Below are 22,175 nucleotides of genomic sequence, written 5' to 3' on the forward strand. Positions count from 1 at the left end.
GTGACAAGGTGTAGGGTCGCCTGTCAACCTCGTGGGTTTTCTCCGGGTCCTCCGGTTTCCTCCCACTGCTAAAGACCCCTACGCGCAAACGATTTATTGAAATAAAATTAAACCATATGTTAGTCCCGAAATGACCTAATTTGTGTCGAGTGGACGTTAAACCCCTCTCTCTCTCTCTCTCTCCCTCTCTCTCTCTCTCTCTCTCTCCCCCATTTGACATCACTAATGGGATTGAGGCCTAGATGAGTAAAAATAGGCCCAGTAATATCTTCAACTATGAACACACTCTAAAAGCCTCATACCCCCCCCCCCCCACATCACCCAAATAGATGCAGGAGTTTTTTTATGAGGTGGAGTAAACGATTCGCAGCCGTTATTGACCTTATCGCATATAGGCTTGCATCCGTTTGACATCACTGATGGGATTGGGGCCTAAATGAGTAAAAAAAGGCCAAGTAATATCTTCAACTATGAATACACTCTAAAAGCCTCATACCCCACCCCACGTCTCTTATTTAGTTTTACAAATAATTCCAGAATCAATAAAATGGTATCAATGATGTTTGATACAACTGGAAAATAATATGTCAAAAATTGATTAAACATGAGAAATATTATTACATATTGAATCCGTATCAGTGATAACGTACATTTACTCAATATGTTCCTTCCAATGGATCATCATTTAACATGAAACAAGGAAAGCAGCGATCAAGAAAAAGATTTAAAAACACACACATTTCAATATGACAGTAGTGATTCGGTCATGCATTTACATTCGAGAGTGTCATGCTTTCTTTGAAAGTAATGATTGTGCCAAATTTGAACAAAGTCAGTTTACATTCGCGGCCTATAGGTAGAGAGTGTTGACAGATCAAACGTACAAAAAAACAAAGAAAAAACCAGACCTATAAAAATATATTTCTAAAACTCTTTTAATTTTGAAATAATATTGTTTTCGCGTGTGCTAAGTGTTTCAGCGAATACATGTAGTTACAGAAAGGGTCTTGTAGATTAAGACTATAGCGCATGTGCAGTTTCAAACTTCCGAGACGACAAGTCGACAAGTCGATGATACGACAAAACCAAACTGTCGTATCATCGACTTGTCGACTTGTCGTTTCGGAAGTTTGAAACTGCACATGCGCTATAGTCTTAATCTACAAGACCCTTTCTACAACTATTCGCTAAAACACTTATCACACGTGAAAACAATATAATTTCAAAATTAAAAAAGGTTTAGAAAATATATTTTCATAGATCTGTTTTTTTTAAGGTGTTATCTGTCAACCCTCTGGTATAACTACAGACTGCGGAACTAGATGTTCAAATTTGGCATAATCATTACTTTCAAAGACAGGATGGCATGAAATGAAATGAGATGGAGTTTAACGTCCTACTGTTCTCTCCTAAACTGGGCTAAAGACGACGGGCATACGCCATACAGTGTGCTATGAGGGAATTTTGCCCGGGAAGCGGCGCTACGGCCCGCTCTTATATCGAAATCCAACTGCCAAGGGATCTTTTACGTGCACGCCAATGTGTACACGGGACCTCGGTGTTTCGTCCCATCCGAACGACTAGACAGCTGTCATTGTCAGGCCCTCCGTCCCGCATCACTGACAAGGGGGAACCACGCCGGTAAATCTTGATGAATTTTGTCGGCCAATGCAGGGATCGAACCAATCTGTGAAAAAAGTCGTCTAATATCTCTGTAAAAGATGACTGTTTTTAACACATGCAATCATGTCACGCGGTGTCAATCATTGGACCAATGGCGCGTGCATTGTTTATATAAGACGTAACTGCTTCGGGTAGAATGATGCCTTTTACTCATTTTAATACCCATTTACGCTACATAGGAAATATTTTTTACCTACAAATACTTCAAATGTCTTTATTTATTTTTCTAATACATAAAAAAAAATTTTTTAGAATTAAATTTGTCGGAGGAATAATGTTAATATTGGGGACTCATTAAGTCGCATCGATGTCATTCTTATCAGAGGCCTAGCGAATATTCACTTCTGATCAGTGTGGGATCGAACACCCGACCTCCAGGCTAGCTAGCCAGCGTCTTGCCCACGTAGCCACGCGATCCTCTGAAAGGATGATACTCTCGGGTGTAAATACATGACCGAACCAGTACTGTCATATTGAAGACGGGCATACGCCATACTATGAGCGAAATTTTGCCAGGACAGCGCACTATGGCCTACCATTATATCGAATTCCAACTACCAAGGGATATTTTACGTGCCAGGCCCTCTGTCCAGCACAACTGACAAGACCTCGTCGGAAAATCTGGATGAACTTTCTCGTCCAATGAAGGGATCGAACACCCAGCTTTCGGGTTACCGAACCAACGTCTTACCTGCCTAGACACTGCGACTCCCCCGCAAAATATCAAGCACCAAAAACAATGGATCGAGGCCTAGATGATTACACACTATGAAAGCCTCATACGCCCCCCCCCCCCCACGTCTCTTATTTTGTTTTACAAATAATTTCAGAATCAATAAAATGATATCAATGATGTTTGATACGACTGAAAAATAACATGTATAGCATTGATTAAACAACATAGGTAGTAATGAGAAATATTACATATTGAATCCGTCTTAGTGATAGCGTAGATTTACTCAATACGTTCTTTCCAATAGATCATCATTTAACTTGAAACAAGGGAAACAGTCGATCGAAGAAAACAGATTTTTTTAAAAAAAAAAACAGGTTTCAATGTGACAGTAGTGCTTCGGTCATGCATTTACCTCCGAGAGTGCCATCCTTTCTTTGAAAGTAATGATTGTGCCAAATTTGAACAAATTCCATCTAGATTCGCGGCCTGTAGGTAGAGTGTTGACAGATCAAATGTAAAAAAAACAAAAAAAACAAAAACCCCAGACCTATAAAAATATATTTTCTTAAACTCTTTTAACTTTGAAATTATATTGTTTTCACATGTGCTAAGTGTTTTAGCGAATATTTATAGAAGGGTCTTGTAGATAAAGACTATAGCGCATGTGCAGTTTTAAACTTCCGAGACGACAAGTCGATGATACGACAGTTTAGTGTTTTGTCGTACCGTCGTATCATCGACTTGTCGTGGCGATAAGTCGATGATACGACAGCACGACAAAATAAGGTCGATGATACGACAAAATCAGACGATCTTACGACAGTTTGTTCTGTCGTAAGATCGCCCGATTTTATCGTAAGATCGTGTGATTTTGTCGTGCCGTCGTATCATCGACTTGTCGACTTGTCGTCTCGGAAGTTTAAAACTGCACAGTGCACATGCGCTATAGTCTTAATCTACAAGACCCTTTCTATAACTATTCACTAAAACACTTAGCACATGTGAAAATAATATAATTTCAAAATTAAAATAGTTTTAGAAAATATATTTTTATAGGTCTGTTTTTTTTTACGTTTTATCTGTCAACACTTTTCCTACAGGCCGCGAATCTAGATGGACTTTGTTCAAATCTGGCACAATCATTACTTTCAAAGAAAGGATGACACCCACAGATGTAAATGCATGACCGAACCACTACTATCATATTGAAACTTGTTTTTTAAAATCTTTTTTTCTTCGATCGGCTGCTTCCCTTGTTTTCAAGTTAAATGGTGATCCATTGGAAGGAACATTTTGAGTAAATGTATCATTGATACGGATTCAAAATGTAATATTTACTACCCTAAATGTATCATTGATACGGATTCAAAATGTAATATTTACTACCCTATGTTGTTTAATCAATTTTAGACACATTAATTTCCAGTCGTGTCAAACATCATTGATAGGGACCTACCATTTTATTGATTCCGAAATTATTTGTTAAACAAAATAAGAGGGGGGGGGGGGGGTGCGTAGGGGACTTTCGGAGTGTGTTCATAGCTGAAGGCAATACTGGGCCTATTTTTAATCATCTAGGCCCCGATCCCATTAGTGATGCCAAACGGATGAATATGCGATAAGGTCAATAACAGCTGCAAATCGCTTTCTTCACCTCATAAAAAACCTCCCCTGCACTTATTGGGATGGCGTGCTACACCAATGCGGTGATTTTATGTGGTCTGATTTGAGGTTTTATATAATCCCCTTCCCACTCTAATAAAATAAATTGGAAATCTTCTGAAATCGCTTCTAAACTATCGCTTCAGTAATCTATAAGTATTGGTGGGTGTCGTACACGAGGCAATGCATACTTGTTCGATACCTACCGACACCACTTCTTATTCAAGGAATTAACATAGCTGACTCACTTTTGTCCTGCTATTATGATTCTAGATTTTTTGAATGTAATACCAAATATAATTCAATTTTGGGCGCAAAATGTTTCATTTTTTTTTAGAAAACGAATCAACGTTTTCCTATTATCTCTTTTGACGAGTCTTATTTATATGTATCTATGTATATGTATCTGATGTAATGAGTACAGCTGTATTTTTTTGTGACTTGTAGAAAGAGACTAGGACAATAAGTCGACATCTCGACGTTACGATAAAAATAACACGATGATACGACAGAGTTAAGTGTCGTATGATTGCGTCAATACTGTCGTGATGTCGTGTTGTCGCGCTTTGAAAAGGGCGAGATTTAACATGGCCACTATCAGCCACCATACCGAACAGATGTTTCCTTTGAATGTTTTTCAAAAACAATAGCAGTTATCGAATAGTGGTAGTATAATGATGGATATTATAAACTTTATTATTTTAACAATTTATAACGAATAAAAATTAAAAAACAACATTATTAGCAATACGCAGGGATTTTGGCTTTAAAGTTAAACTGAACAAATAATTCGGGCTTGTTTATCAATCTATCATTTGAGAAATTAAACAAATAAATTTTGTCAGTTCCTACGCTTTAGAATCCCAATGGCCTGGCTCCCCCTTGTCAGTGATGCAGGACGGAGGGCCTGACAAGGACAGCTGTCTAGTCATTCGGATGAGACGAAAAACCGAGGTCCCGTGTACACATTGGCGTGCACGTAAAAGATCCCTTGACAGTTGGAATTCGATATAAGAGTAGGCCGTAGTGCCGCTGTCCGGGCAAAATTTCCCTTATAGCACACTGTATGGCGTATGCCCGTCTTCGTTAGCCCAGTTCGGAGCAAAACAGTAGGACGTTAAACCCCATTTCATTTCATGGCCTGGCCATGACGGTACATTGCGTGTACAAAAGATGCACGTGGCGCCCTTTTCTTCCCGAATGAATACTACTGATTAAAACGAAATAGGTAACACAAGAAATTAATTGTAAATCATTTGGTGGCACGCTTCGGTCAGCAGTCATCATCATATATTTGTAAATTTATACAAACAAAGACAAGAACATGTAGCAATCAAAACTTCAAATATGTATGGGAATGAATTGTAAAAAATAAACCACGCCTTGCTTCTCGCGGCCGTATTAATATTTGCTGAAATCTACAATTGAATGTCATCTCGATATCAAATTTACAAATAAATTTAACGCATCAAACTTTATTATATGGCAGTCGTGGAAAACATAAATGATTAAGCAATACGAACATGATAGATGATCGGGAAAAAAACTAGATCATTTCGGTGGTAGTAACCTTATACAATCATGGCTCTGCAAAATCAAAGCTGATAATGAAAAAAAAAAAGATTGCGACCAGCAACGCTCAGCCACATTGTCTTTATTTCAATCTCATCCTTACTTTTAAAATCGCCATTATGGGCATGCTACTACATTATGTATTCCGGTAAAAAGAAGTCATTATAATCTGACTCAACTTTAAGGTACCTTCCATAGGTCACTTAAATTTAAGTGGATTGTTCTCACTTAAACTGGCCCTTGAATACCACTAAAGGACTAAACACTTATAAGTTAAGGCCGCCTAACTTTAAGGTAAAATTCGATACTTAACACTGCCTTTGAATACCACTTACCCTTAACTTACTGGAAGTTACGTATATTTAAGTGAAATCTAGTCTATCTTAGACTTAAGATTTCCTTTGAATACGGACCCAGGGATAGAAGAATATGGGTATTAGCCATATTCCATCATCAGAAAGCCAATTTTTGAAAAATATTCCAATAATTTGAATATTTTTTATGTGAATTGTTTGAAACTCTTTAAATCTTTTCGCAGAACTCACATTTTGACAAACTTAAGAAAGAATCTTCAATTCTAGAACAAAAGGCCATGGACCGGAGCTGCAATCTGGTATACAAAACAGTACACAACTTTAAAGGGCCACCGTTTCTGCAGTAATTACTTTTTTGTGATTCTGTATTATAATATTGTTGCAAAAATAAATGTGAAGCTATGAAGAAAAGAATTTTGATGATATATGAACTTATAAAACGATATAGGAGGCAGACCACCATTAAATTTCACCATCTCGGTACCCACAAATTGTCATTAGTCTATTTATAGCAATTCTCTCTGTGTCGCTTTTCTCCCCTTTTGCATGCCAATTTTTGTTAATTCTTTCGTCTAGAATGGATGAAGAGGGTTTGAGTTAACATTTTTCGCCAGGTTTTGGTAAATATTCATGATTTTGAGGCGGAAGGATAACGGGGTTATCAGGTTGGCTACGGGGATATGTACGGCAACTAGTTACATGTTTTTAGTATGCTTCTTCAAGTTTGTGTATCTCAAAATTTTGGTGGTCAACCTCGTACAAATTTTAGTGCAAAGACATGGCCATTTGTTTCTCTGTCTGTGGTGAAAAGCATTCAGTCCAACGAAAATGTGGGTAAAAGTTGGAGGTGGGCAAAGAGGCCAGAATTAAAGGACAATATTGGTGTCAGTCATTATAAAATATGTGATAGACCTCGTTAAATACATCCCAAATATAATTTTAACACAGAGATCATTGCTACGGGAGATGTGTAACAAGCACGTGAAGAAACGGGAAGTGACGTCAAACATGACAAACACGAGTTGTCCTTCTATATAACTGACTGAAGTAACGAGCGACAACAGACAAACGATCGAATTTTATTTCACTGATAATTCAGTTGAAGGTGAAAATTAATCGTGGTCTGCCTCCTTCTCACAAGCAGAGTTGTCTTCCTTTGCAGTTCTCAAATATATATTTATGATGAAATTAAAATAACTTTTTATCTATTTGTCACCGACACGTAGCACGGGGGAGGGTGGGGGGAGAATGATTAGCACGTGCGCGCTGTATCATAAGGTCTGTCATTTAGTTTTAATTCCCCGGTTGTACGTGACAAGGAGTAGGGTCGCCTGCCCAATCTCGTGAGTTTTCTCCGGTCCCTCCGGTTTCCTCCGACTGTTAAAGACCCCTACGCGCAAGCGAATTATTGAAATAAAATTGAACCATATGTTAGTCCCGAAATGACCTACTTTGTGGCGAGTAGAGGTTTAGCTCCCTTAATATTATAGAAAATACTAAGTTAGAGGTTTAGCTCCCTTAATATTATGGAAAATACAGAGTTAGAGGTTTAGCTCCTTTAACTTGTTAATTAAAGTAATTCAAGTATGTATGTAATAATATATTATTAGGTAGCCATATTATGAAATGTCCACGACAAAGGTATACTTAGTAATGTGATGGCTCCAGTATAACGAGGAAAGGAGAAACTATATTATGATGTTTAATTACCAGTAACCATGGCAACACGAACCTCTACAAGCATCAGTTTCTCTCATGTCAATACTATTTTAGTTGGAATCAGTTTATGTAGTGTGGTGTGGTGTGTGTGTGTGTGTGTGTGTTAGGGGGGGGGGGGGGCGTCAGCTTAGCGAACCAAAATGCGCTAGCCTACTGGGAGGCTTGTTCCCGGAACAATTTTTAAACTAATTAATACCCACCCGTCCAGAACCCCCATAGCCTGTTTCCAATTATTTATGTTACTCAGGACAGCATGTCCTGCCATAAGGTACATCGACCTCCATTACGATTTTTTATATTTATTAGCAGTGACTGTGAAACCCCATGTATTTTTCTTGGAGAGTATATTTAGGCTACTCGGTGTATATAGTTTATGACACTTTTTCTAATGTCATTCCAAAATATGTAGTAAATCCCCGAGCTATATTTTCTCTTTAACTGTTAGTGTTTTACAAAACAATATTTCCGTGGATAACATATATTAAAAATAATTCCGCTTCCTAATGTGATTTCATTTTAATCTATACTTATTAAGCCTCCGGCCAAGGCCGGGTATTTTTATTAATTAATTAAATCATGTATTTTTCTGTCATCGGTTGAAAACATTATGGAGTTACAAATTTTACATCACTTTAAGGGTTAATCCCAGATTTCACAGGACGCTGTAAATAAATGAAATGAACTGGGGTTTAACTTTCTATTTTTCTGCACCGACTGGGCTCTTGAAGATGTGTATACAGCTTACAGTGTACATGGGAGAAATTTTGCCCAAACAGCGGCACTACAGCCTACTCGTATGTCGAATTCCAACCGTCAAGAGTTCGTTTACGTCCACACCAATGTGTACATTGTATTGTATTACACAACACAACAGCGTGCAAACACGCCCTCACAGCAGCTGTCTCGACAAAAAGATACCCATAGACACCAGCTTATCTGAAAGGAAAACTTGGATGTTGACCAAATTCGACAAGGATCCTTAATTTCAATCGTATTCACAAGCTTTCCGGACACGCGAGTCCTAGAATGCTGAAAATCAACAGTGTTCTGCCTCTCCGATACCAGTGTTTGACACCAAGTTTGAAATCTATAGGATTCATCCTCTCACAGTCCTAATGCTTCACACCAAATTAAAAAAAAAATCCAATAAAAACTGTAGCCTCAATCGCGTAAACAATGTTTTCGGAAAGGGTGGGTGGGAAACTTTGAGAGAGATGGGGTTTAATGTCCACTCAATACAGAGGTAATTACGGGACTTACATACGGTACAGTTGTATTGCTTGCGCCGGGGGACCTTTTATCAGTGGGGGGCAGGGACCTTGTGATGGTCATTTTAGGTTGAGTACGGCCGAGACATTGTGGCGCAAAAATACACCACGATTCCTTCGCATCCACTCTTTCGGATCAAACAAACTTAAATTTCGTCCACTTGAAAAATGAAAGTGGTGTTACTTTTTATTTGAGTATGAAGAATTGTTTTTTGCTTTGCAAAAAAATCCAATCTTGATTTCAGGAGAAAAGGTGATGGCAAAAGTGGCGCAAAAGTCACTGTGGTAGTGGCGCATGAGTATTGTTACCCGCTTACTCATTGTCACCAGGCATTGGTGGGAGAAAACTGGAGAGAGAGAGAGAGAGAGAAATGGGGTTTAACCTCCACTCGACACAAACTAGGTCATTTCGGGACTAACACATGGTTTAATTTTATTTCAATAATTCGCTTGCGCGTAGGGGTCTTTAGCAGTGGGAGGAAACCGGAGGACCCGGAGAAAACCAACGAGGTTGGACAGGCGACCCTACTCCTTGCCACGTACAACCGGGGATTTGAAACCACGCCAGTTGACTCAATGACAGACTTTATGGTACAGCGCGCACGTGCTAACCATTCAGCCACCCAACCCCCCGAGAAAACTGGAATACCCGGACAAAAACCAATGAGGTTAGGCATGCGACCCTACTAGTGTGGAATCAAAACCACGCCACTTGACTCAAATGACAAACCCTATGATCTAAAGCGCAGCTAGTAGATTTCTAGCAACCGACACAGTGTTTGAAATCTTTCTCTGACAACTGTCTACGCCCCTCCCCAGATACTACTCAGGTATACGCCACTCTAAGGTATACACCCCCCCCCCCCCGCCCGCCCGACACTACACCTCATGTTTCATATTCCCTTAAAAAATGGCCTGAGCAACACGCTTCTTTTCTGGACTACAGCCACATCAAAACTGGAAAAGAAGCTTTTTGTAAAAGACCAACTGAGAGAAATTTTCGCAGTCATTTATCTTATTATTTAATAGAGTTTTATTTTCCTGGTAATATAAACTCAATTGACACATTGAGTAAGACCAATGAATTAATAACTTAAAACATTTTTAAAACATTAAACATTGTAAATTTGATAAAAAAAAACAAAAAAACAACAGCAACGAAAAAAAAAACCTAAACATTCGAAGCATTCGTCAGAAAAAACAACATATCAAGAAAAGAAAACGTTTGTTAAAAATAATTATGACAGTAGTTTCTAAATCTCTAATGCTTTTGAATTGAGTAAATTACATTCTAAAAAATCATACATACACTAAATGAATAAATAATATTATTTGATAATAATACATCAAATACCATATCATTATAGTCTTGACGTTCAAAAAAAAAATTATTAAGAAATCATGCTCATACTAAGATTCGAACCGGGGCATTCTAATTATACCGACAACACAGCCACCACCACAACCTATTACATAACGGATGGCCGAAGTTTGAGACATAATTTATACCCAGCAGTCAAGTTCTCATATTTAACTGCTTTAAGTTTATCTTGCCAACAACCTGTGCATATTTTCTGTTTATATAAGGTGTTGTCCCTAAAAGCTAGAATATAAGTTTCTATTCAGGTCGATTGATACATTACCGAAATAATTAATATTTTAATATTTACCTTCTCTTTTCACTCATTGGCGCATAGCTGACAATTATATGGATTTTTGAAATCATTTACTAAAGGCTTGTATTATAGAGGTAAAGTATATTATCACGGGTTTGTAATATCTTGGAAAGTTATCCAGAGAGAGAGAGGGGGGGGGGGCGAGGAGTAACGTCCACTCGTCACTAGCGCGTAAGGGGTCTTTAGCACATAATATAATATAATATAATACCATTACAAACTATTTAGAAACTCGTATTATATTGTAAGTAGATTAGGCCTATGTAGAAGAACTAGATACTAAAAAAATGACCAAAACAGAACCCCGCTGTAATTATATGTCTATATGGACCATATGTAATTTATAAGGTCAGGGAGTCTAACAGATACCCGTCTTAATTATCCCAGTATAGGTACAGAAAAGTAGGACATTAAACCCCATTCATTCATTCATTCTCTTAACAGATAACCCGAAGATAGATTTAACTAAAATCTGGACCGTGATCAAAGTAGTAAAATGCCATATCTCTTACAGATTAAGTGGAGATGGATTTAACTTAAATCGAGACTGTGATCAAATTAGCAAAGCGCCATATCTCTAACAGATTACTTGGAGATGGATTTAACTTAAATCGAGACTGTGATCAAATTAGCAAAGCGCCATATCTCTAACAGATTACTTGGAGATGGAGTCTACTAAAATTTGAACTGTGATCACGGTAGGAAAACTTGCATAAATATTTAAATTATTTAAATTTGTGCAATTCGAATCTGTATAATACTGTAAAATTAAACACCTGTATGTGTAAAACGATCACAGGATATAAAATTTAAACGACCTTGACCTGCACCTATAGCTACTTCCTGGTATTGACTCAGGTTGGCCTACTTCCCTTTATTTTAGGTATGTTAACCTCCTGATATTGATCAAACTTACTTTTTAATTTAGGCTACATTTCGATAAGTATTCTCTTAACGTCCCCACGCTGGAATTGCAAGGATTATCTTTAATCAACATTGAAAGGACAAAGGACAAGTTCAGTTTCCTGAGAAAAAAAAAGTTCGCATAAGTATAAAGAAAAATCCTGTTGAGCCGTTTGGAATTGATGGACAAAACAGTTTATTGAGGTTGCGTAAACTCTTTTATTTTATATTGTTTGTAAACTTTACCCACACTTTTATTCACTGAAATATATCTGTTATTGTGAACTCTTTTAAACTCATTTATTAAACCCACATCCATTGGAAAGAAATCCATATGGCCCGGTAGGGGTGGATGTGTGTGTGGGTGTGTGTGTGTGGGTGTGTGTGGGTGTGTGGAGGGCAGGCGGGTGGGTGTGTGGAGGGAGGGCGGGGCGGGGGGGCGGACGGGCGGTGGGGGGGGGGCTTTGTGGATGGTCCTTATCGAAGATACACATAAACTTTCTAATTAAGGACGTCACGCGAAATTATGACGTCTTCGAGATCACAAAACATTCTCAGACGTAAGTTAAGAATTTACTCAATTTTCAATCACTTGTTATGAGAAACATCTTTGATCCAGAAACACAAAACCTTGCACAAATAGTTTCTTATTGATGTATTTGACACATTAAAACAACAAAAGTAGTTTTATAAAGGGCTATATTTTGTTATCGTACTGACTTTATTAATGATCGAGGCTAGACCGAAAATTCAATCGCTAAATTCGCGGTTCAGATTGGATCAATTTGACTGAAATTTTCAGCAAATTCCCTTTACATTAACTAGTTTTTAACTATTATAGTGAGAATTGCCAGCTCTTTATCTAATCTCCCATAATGTATCTTTAATACAACCCCATATTCAAGAGGAGATTATATATTAACACGTCTGTTGATTATAACACTATTATGGGGTTGGGGGCACACACCAGGTAATTTCGGGACTTACATATGGTTCAATTTTATTTCAATAATTCGCGTGCATAGGGGTCTTTAGTGGTGTGAGGAAACACGAGGACCCAGAGAAAACCCGCGAGGTTGGACAGGCAACCCTACTAGTTGTCACATACAACCGGGCAATCGAAACCACGCCAGTTGACCCAATAACAGACCTTATGATGCAACGCGCACGTTCCATCTGAGTTCCTAGACAGCCGCCACGAGGCTGGCTAGGGTAGAGAAATGGTTTTAGCTAGTATTGTTATCTATTATGCTTGTATACCTGTATTCAGCTATATATATATAAAATGTAGAAGCAAACTGTCGCATTCTTATTCCTGGTAAGACAACGTCTTAAGAAGCAGAAGTAAAGACATCTAGACACAAATTCTAGACGATCACAAGGCTACAGAAATATGTAGTAAGAAAAGATGCATGGGTCGTACGTAGGATGTGGCGACCGGTTTCCGACATATGCCCGCTCTCCACGTCAGACAGAAGACCCATGGTGCTACAACATTCAACAAGACATGTAGTCATAAACGTGTATAAACATGTCCTCCGTGTAATTTTTTAAATTATGTTCGGAGAAATACTTGAACAGTCCAAACTGAACGGCTGTTTAGTCCATTTCACACATTTTGCATTGTTACACTGAAACAACCTTGACAGTTGAAATATTTGATATAAGAGTAGGTTGTAGGGCAGAATCACCATAATAACACAGAAAAGTAGGATATTAAACCCTATTTCATTTCATAAGCAAGGGAAAGTCAACTTAATGTAGGTCAAGGTTTTTTGTAATTCTGGGTATATTTGATCTACATTTGGTTTCTAGACTATGCCTATTAAATACTTTATGATTTCCGACCAAATTCTAAGTGATTTATATGTCACTTTACATTCTATATTATACATAAATTTCTGTAGAGAATTAAAATCTAATTGTGTTTGGGATGAATATTTAACAGTAAAAACAAAAAAAAAATATTCAAAAATTGGGTCAAATGCATTCTTTTCCAGAATTATAAAATAAATTGATGCTTGGGATCTCTTGTTGTTATCATACATCAAATAATCTTCCAGCCTAAAAAGTAAAAAGTAGGCAATAAGAATACTTTCTTACTATTTATGGTTCACAATGTTTAAATAAACAATTTATTTTGCCACATCGAGACTGAGTCTCTATTTTGTTTCATCTTTGGGTAACACTTATTGTGTCTTGTCCAATAACAGACCCAGGCAGATTATTATATTTTATTTCCATCGACAACAAATTGGATATTACCTATTAAAATCTATTTGAAAAGTAAAATATTGTCCATTTTTATACTGCTATTTACTGTAAAAATACACATAGGGTCTATCACAACTTGAAGAAAATCAATGGATGTGATTGTCAAAAATCAAGAATGCCAAGACTTGAATAGGAGAGTCCTAGGCATTGCCCCAAGAAGAATAACTAGATTACCAATCAAGTGTATAGAACTAGTTGATGATTAAAAATACAAATATGTATGTTACTTACATTTTACCTGATTATCAAGCTCTGTGAGAAAAAGTTTCCATAATATGAATAGCCATTTCCAACTGTCTTGATCTTTCTGATGTAGTTAACTGAGAAAAAAAACATACTATGTTTTAGTTGACTTAAATCGATTCAATATTTAAATAGACGAAAGTTTGAATTTAATTAAATTGTATTGTAATGTGTTGGTTTGCTTTGTCACAGATGAAACAAAATGAAAAAAATGAAATGAAATGGGGTTTGGCGTCCTACTGTTCAGCTTCGACTGGGCTAATGAGGTTGGGCATATGCCATACAGTGTGCCACGAGAGAAATTTTGCCGGGTACCGTGACCCTAAGGCCTACTCTTGTATCAAATTCTAACTGCCAGGGGCTCTTTTACATGCACGCCAATGTGTACACGGGACCACGTTTTTTTGTTCAATCTGAACGACTAGACAGCTGTCCTTGTAAGGCCCCCCGTACTGCATCGTCTTACTGCAAACCCGCGACCTTAAAATATGCAAACCAGTGTCTAACCCACTTGGTCACCATGGGTCCCCACAGATGAGATAGTCATATCTACATGTATCTGGACATAAGTAAGATTCTATCTGTGCACATACATGTACGTGTACAGTTTTACTATACTAAACTGAATTTTAAATTTCAAAATATTAAAATGAAATCGAGGTTTATGTCACATCAGCTCCAACCGGGCTATATTGTGCCAAACACATTATGGTGAGATTCTAAAATACCACAACAACAATCTTTTCTATTAGAATTGAACACTCACCCTCCAAAAACACCTATGAGAAATCATAGGTGCTCAAATCACCATTTCTTCAGCTCTTTCTTTTCCCATATTTGGGTTTTTTGACTTATTTTATTATATGATCTTTGATTTGCTATGGCATCTAATTTGGAAACTGAAAAATATGAATATGTGACATGTAATTAACTGTTTAAGATACCTTACCATATACAAACTGTGTGATATCTAAAACCATTTGAATCCCGAAGATCTTACCTAAAGCGTGAAAATCTGTTTTAATAACCCTTGTTTGTCATGTGACTGGAGAGTCACAGTAATTAAAATAGAGCCATGTGGCTTAGTGTGTAAGGCACTGGCTTGCTACCCGGGAGGTTGCGGGTTCGCTCCCAGTGTTGACCGAGAAAGCTCATTTGGATTTTTCAGCATGGATTCCCTGTCTAGTCGTCATGGTGGCTAAGTGGGTAAGACGCTGGCTCGCTAGCCTGGTGGTCGGGTGTTCGATCCCTGCATTGGCCGAGAAAGTTCACCCAGATTTTCCGGCGTGGTTTCCTCTTGTTAGTGATGCAGGACGGAGGGCCTGACAAGGACAGCTGTCTAGTCATTCAGATTAAACAAAAAAAACGTGGTCCCGTGTACACATTGGTGTGCATGTAAAAGATCCCCTGGAAGTTAGAATTTGATACAAGAGAAGGCCTTAAGGTCACGGTACCCGGCAAAATTTCTCTCGTAGCACACTGTATGGCATATGCCCAACTTCATTAGCCCAGTCCTCCGTACTGCAATGTCTTACTGCAAACCCGCGACCTTAAAATATGCGAGCCAGTGTCTAACCCACTTGGCCACCGTGGTCCCCCACAGATGAGACAGTCATATCTACATGTATCTGGACATAAGTAAGATTCTGTTTGTGTACATACATGTACGTGTACAAATTTACTATACTAAACTGAATTTTAAATTTCAAAACAATGAAATGAAATGGAGTTTTATGTCACATCAGCTCCAACCGGGCCCTATTGTGTCAAACACATTATGGTGAGATTCTAAAATACCATAACAACATTATTTTCTATTAGAATTGAACACTCACCCTCCAAAAACACCTATGAGGTTGAGTGTTCGCTCCCAGTGTTGACCGAGAAAGCTCATTTGAATTTTTCAGCATGGATTCCATGCTTAGTCGTCATGGTGGCTAAGTGGGTAAGACGCTGGCTCGCTAGCCTGGAGGTCGGGTGTTCGATCCCTGCATTGGCCGAGAAAGTTCACCCAGATTTCCCGGCGTGGTTCCCCCTTGTCAGTGATGCAGGACGGAGGGCCTGACAAGGACAGCTGTCTAGTCATTCGGATGAAATGAAAAAACGAGGTCCCGTGTACACGTTGGCGTGCACGTAAAAGATCCCTTGACAGTGGGAATTCGATACACCGCAGTGCCGCTGTCCGGGCAAAATTTCCCTCATAGCACACTGTGTGGTGTATGCCTGTCTTCATTAGCCCAGTTCGGAGCAAAACAGTAGGACGTTAAACCCCATTTCATTTCATTTCTAGTCGTTTCGATGGAACACAAAACCTGAGGTCCCATTGGCGTGCATTTAAGCCGATAGTATGGTAGTTCGAATTTGTTGGCTGTAGCACCCGTGTCACAGTTCGACTGCTAGTTTGCGATACCCAATCGATATGAATGAGTGGTGATTGGCTAATGAATTCTAAAATCAGACGAATGCTTCGGCGAAGCGGACACACCACTCAAATACAATTCGGCCAAATATATCAAACATGTTTGATTCGGGCGTATGTCAGTGGATAAACTAGGTGAAGTTTAGCGCCAATTGATTCAGCCAAATCCTTTGGCTAGTTTATCCAGCACTGACGATTTAAGTTTGTACTTTCTTTATATGCAAATATCACATTTGAAAGAGGCTGTAAGCCTTCTTTCTTTATATGCAAATATCTTATTTGAAATAGGCCATTATTATGTGAATCCCCACTTGAATGTGACTAGGAATAGGGTCGCCTGTCCAGCCTTGTGGGTTTTCTCCGGGTCCTCCGGTTTCCTCCCTTTCCTAAATACCCCTAGGGTGTATTCGAAACGGCGTTCCGGTGCAGAGAACGTTCACGAACACATTCCCGTTCTCAAATCCCACACTACTTCATAGCTGGTGTGAGGGAGAACAAACATGGTCGACGTATCGATAACTGCTGAGAAAACAGCATCATGGGTGCATTTATTAATTTAAAAGTTTAATACCGTTCGAAAATTAGATGTAGTATGTGGCCAGTATAACATCAAGTAAGTTAGGTTGCCAGGCAACGAAACATATGCCCACAGCAGTTTAATCGTTTGCGCAGTCAACAGGGATTGTCGCATATTCATTCTTTTGTAGGTAATGTGGGCATTTACAAGAAAATTTCATACAAGATTATAATTTTCGTCGTTTGTGGGTTTACAAAGGTCGACGCATCGATAACTGCTGAGAAAACAGCATCATGGGTGCATTTATTAATTTAGAAGTTTAATACCGTTCGAAAATTGGATGTAGTATGTGGCCAGTATAACATGAAGTAAGTTAGGTTGCCAGGCAACGAAACATATGCCCACAGCAGTTTAATCGGTTGCGCAGTCAACAGGGATTGTCGCATATTCATTCTTTTGTAGGTAATTTGGGCATTTACAAGAAAATTTCATACAAGATTATAATTTTTGTCGTTTGTGGGTTTACAAAGGTTCTACAAACTGAAACAAGGGCCTTAATTGTTGAAATTTGACAGATTTTTTTGTTTTGTGTTTTACTAATTTAAATAATGCATACAATTTTCATACAAATCGGATGATAATTCTGTTGTTCGTGCGTTCACAAGGTTCGAAAAAGTGAAACAAGGGCCACAACTGTAGACATTATTCATAGAAATCGCAGAAATTTAATAGACGTCTTCGTTTCACTAATTTAAAAGATTTAAATGAATTTCACAAAGTGAAACAAGGGCCATAACTCCAGAAGAAACTAACAGAAATTATTGAAATTAAATAGGATTCATCTCATTAAAATAAACAACATATCAATTTTAAAATAATCAGTTCTGTAGACGATGGACAAACCTACGGACGAGAGCGTATCAAAAGGTGATGTAATCGTCATCCAAAGAATTGAAAAGGAGTAAAACGGTGTCATAATTTATCAAAATTATGCTTAATAGCGAAGTAAATACTAAACAAGTTATCGTAACAGATTGTATGAATTTAATTCATCTTGTTACCATGGATACCGTTCTCTCATGAAAGTGTTTTCATGTTCTTCAGCCGTTCTCGAACCTGCGCAAACACTGTTTCTAATACACTCCTACGGTACGCGCAAGCAAATCATTCAAATAAAATTGAACAATATTAGCCTCGAAATTACCTAGAGCCAGTAAGTATAAAGGATCTATCCGACAAACACTAACAACAACTCTAGGTTGATTACATGTCATTTGGGACTCACATCATTTGGGACTCAAAAAAATATGACCACGACATTTGGGACTCCGGTATACATCGTTTGGGACTCGGGTTAACGACGTTTGGGACTCGGGATAATTTATTAGAAATAGGCCAATTCAAACAAAACACGAAAGAAAATATTTATTAACATGAATCACGTGGTTAGTAAAAGGCTCAACCAAACGATAAAACATTAGTTGCACTTAAGGTTCTTTGATAATCATCGTTTCTTATAAAAGTTTTATATTTATTTAAAACGAATAATATGCTGATGAATTTATTTGATAATGACCTACACAAAAAACAAAATAAATATTTACACGACATGCAATCTTTTTTTACAAGCCCCTAGAAATTGTTAACGATAATCCGTGAGCTGCACGTTGACATGCTTGTCGTAGATGGCAATATGAATTGATAAATTAGTGCGTACAAGGCAAAGTTTTTTTGTGGAAAATATAAGAAATGGCAACGATCAAAGCGGGATTATTAAAGCTGATTAACTGATAATCCCAATGTTATTACAGTATGTTCAAAGAAACCTAACGGTTCTTTGGTGGATGAGGAAAAGTGTGAGTTGTCAATCATCGAGAATGGCGGCCGTGTGTTATACCGTTTCACGAAAAAACATTAGCAGTGGTCTGTCAATCAAGCTCGTTTACTATTTATAACGCAAATTTTTCGTTTCGGTTAAAACAAAATATACGTCCATTTTAATTGGCCGAAGGATGTGTGACTAATAGAAATATGGCGGGCGGACAAACTGACCAAACAGTATATTTCGAGGTATTTGAGGTAAGCTAATTTAATATTATATCATAACTGCATGTGCATACTTGTGTTTCTGTGTGATTAAATATTCAAAAAATCATTCTTCGGATACAGCCTCGACACCAGTCAGCCCTGAATTGCAATGTTTGTTTTGTGTTCTGGGCGCCATTTTGAAAAAAACTGACATGACCTATATAATACAATCCAGCAATAGTGCAGTCAATTTCCTTTAAAAGGGAATCCGAATTTGTTAATTTTCTGCAATATCACTTCGGTGGTAGCGGACGTTAAATAAAGCTATTTCACGTACAAAGACCTACAATAAAATCCAGGTGAATTGGGAAAAATATTAATGTATTTTCTTATTGAAGAGTAGCTATTTCAATTTGTAAATGCCCAGTCATCTTAGACAAATAATAATTCCAACTTCAAATCAGTTGTATTTATTCAAATCATACTATGAATAATTGTATTTTTCCACTTGCATAATAATAAAAACTTGACTTTTATTATTTTATTTCTTCAGGCCAAGAACATGGAAAATTGGTAATTGCCTTGTATCACTGCTAACTATAAGGCACAGGGAGCCTTGGGCAGAAATGATAATAATATGGTTCTCAGATATGTTACTGTGTACAGACTGAACAAAAAATATATACTATTCAAAAAAAGTAGGGGATATTTGATTTTGGGGGCATAATACTAAAATATGCAAATGACTACGAAAAAAGTCACTATAGAACCTAACAGAAGAAACATTTCCAGTTACATGTGACGCCCAAACGCACCAATAGCTACCGCATGGAATGCAGGTGATGCTTGGGATCATCATGGGGGTCCAACCCAAGATTTGCACGACTCTGACTTTGAATGTTACAGTCATTGTGGCATTGAATTCCAGAGTGGAAACATCAGTTTAATTGTTTTAGTGACCAGAAAACAAATTTTGATATGCGTTGGCTTACCCAAAATGAAAGGTTACGTGCCCTTGGCATGCTACAGATCGGCACAACACAGGCGGTTGTGGCGCGGACGATGAATGTTTCTCAGTCTGTCATAAGCAGGCTATGGTCCAGATACCGTGGTACACAATTTGTACAGGACAGACCACGCTCAGGTCGACCAAGGGCGACAACTCAAGCCCAGGATCGATTTATCCGTACCTTGGCCTTGAGAAATCGTGTCATCACAGCAAATCAGATCAGCGCTCGTCTTCAAACAGACACTGGTGTGAGAGTGAGTGGCCAGACGATTCGGAATCGACTGCATAGGGGTCACCTTCGCGCCCGACGTCCTCGCGTGATCCCTTGTTTGAGAGATCATCACATTCAGGCAAGACGTCGTTGGTGTAGGGATCGTCAACACTGGGATAATCGACGCTGGAGCAATGTGATGTTTTCAGATGAGTCAAGGTTCACTGTTGATTTTTTGGACAGACGTAGGAGGGTGTGGCGTCGTCGAAACGAACGCTTCCAAGACGTTAACGTCATCAGACATGATCGATTTGGGTGTGGTTCTGTTATGGTGTGGGGAGGCATCACTGTTGCTGGAAGAACGGCTTTACATGTTGTTACAGGCCAGTACTACCGGGACAACATCTTGGCAGTCCATGTTGTGCCGTTCGCACGACGTCATGGCCGCCGTTTCATCTTCCAGGATGACAACGCAAGATGTCACAGGGCCAGGATCGTTACAGGTTACCTCCAACAACAGAACATCACCACATTACCTTGGCCAGCACTGAGTCCCGACCTCTCCCCCATCGAGCATGTCTGGGACATGCTTGGACAGAGGTTACGTCAACGTCAACAACGTCCTGCCAATGTCCAAGAACTTGCTGCTGCGTTGCAACAGGAATGGGACAATCTGGACCAAAATGACCTTAGACGTCTCATTAGGAGTATGCCACGTCGGATCAATGCTTGTTTGGCAAACAGAGGAGGATTTACCCGTTACTGACTTGGTTGTGATGCTGTGGTAACTTTGCTGTTTGACCCCGGGTATCATTTTACCCTTATAATGGTCAGTCTGTGCCTTACTTAGTCTAACGATCATTTGGAATAAATCGATGAATGTGAACTTCATTTCATTTTGTCATTTGTTTCTTCGTCAGTTTCATTAGGTGACTTTAATAACACTTAAAAATCAAATATCCCCTACTTTTTTTGAATAGTATATATACACTTGCTATTACATGTACATTATATCATTGGCAATAATAAGATCCAATTTTAGTTTTTAGTTACACACTGTTAACCACCAATAGATGAAAATAAATCATAAAATGTATTCAGCTCGACGTGAGACTTAAATAAATAGATACGGTTGGTTTAACTTGAATAGAACTTTTAATTATCTATGCTGCATATATGCATATATCACCTTGCAGCTGAATTACATTACATATCTTTTTAGTTGATGTTCATATTTGCCTACGTATTTGTCAACATCAATGTGACCTTGTTCTATGTCACATTAGCCTATTCACGTTACCACGAATTTACTCACCACACCCTCGCATAGTTATGTATTTATTGTTTCACTTGACTAAAGAAACATTTTGTAGGAATGTATGCTTTTATAGATTGGACACTTGTTTGCAATATCATTGTCGGTGGAAACTGGCACTATACCTAAAGAATGACTGAACAAATAGCGGAGACGGGGTTTCAGCCGGCTGATTTAAATTATTTCTTTAAATACAGTAAAGCTTGAAATATGTCAGTTTTCCCTCTTTAGAATGTTTTTGTAAATAAGTTTTTATTGTAGTTTCCGTGGCGTATTCCCAATAAGCGTTAGAAACAAAGATATACACCCTTAATCCCGGTGCCGATAAATGTTGGGTTGTGTGGAACATGCTAACAAATCTCAGGTACGATATATGTTTGATTCTGGTTGAGAACAGCATGAGAGCAACATGATTGTTTTCATTGGAGATGAGACGCAAATATTCAAAGGGGTCAGACAAACTCTAAACCAACCGCGTTCCCTTCACTGAGTCCCTTCAAAGGAGGCCCTGTCTGTCTACCTGTGGAATAACATGCATTTGTATCTGTTAAATTTGTGTGGTAGACAGATTGATATTATTTATATAACGTCTTACCCCAAACAAATTGCAAAAGAAACCATGGAGTTTCTGAGAGCGATATTTCGTAATTAGTGTGCTTTAATGGTGGGAGAATAAATAATTAAAT

The 22,175-nt window shown here is 38.2% G+C and overlaps 1 protein-coding gene across 2 annotated transcripts in view; it reads right to left on the reverse strand.

Moving 5' to 3' along the window:
- LOC126827250 (uncharacterized) overlaps positions 1-22,175 on the reverse strand; it is a 71,446-nt gene that overhangs the window by 25,657 nt on the left and 23,614 nt on the right. The gene's annotated exons all lie outside the window — the stretch shown is intronic.

The sequence above is a fragment of the Patella vulgata genome, chromosome 7 (genome assembly GCF_932274485.2).
Source record: "Patella vulgata chromosome 7, xgPatVulg1.2, whole genome shotgun sequence".
NCBI lineage: Eukaryota > Metazoa > Mollusca > Gastropoda > Patellidae > Patella > Patella vulgata.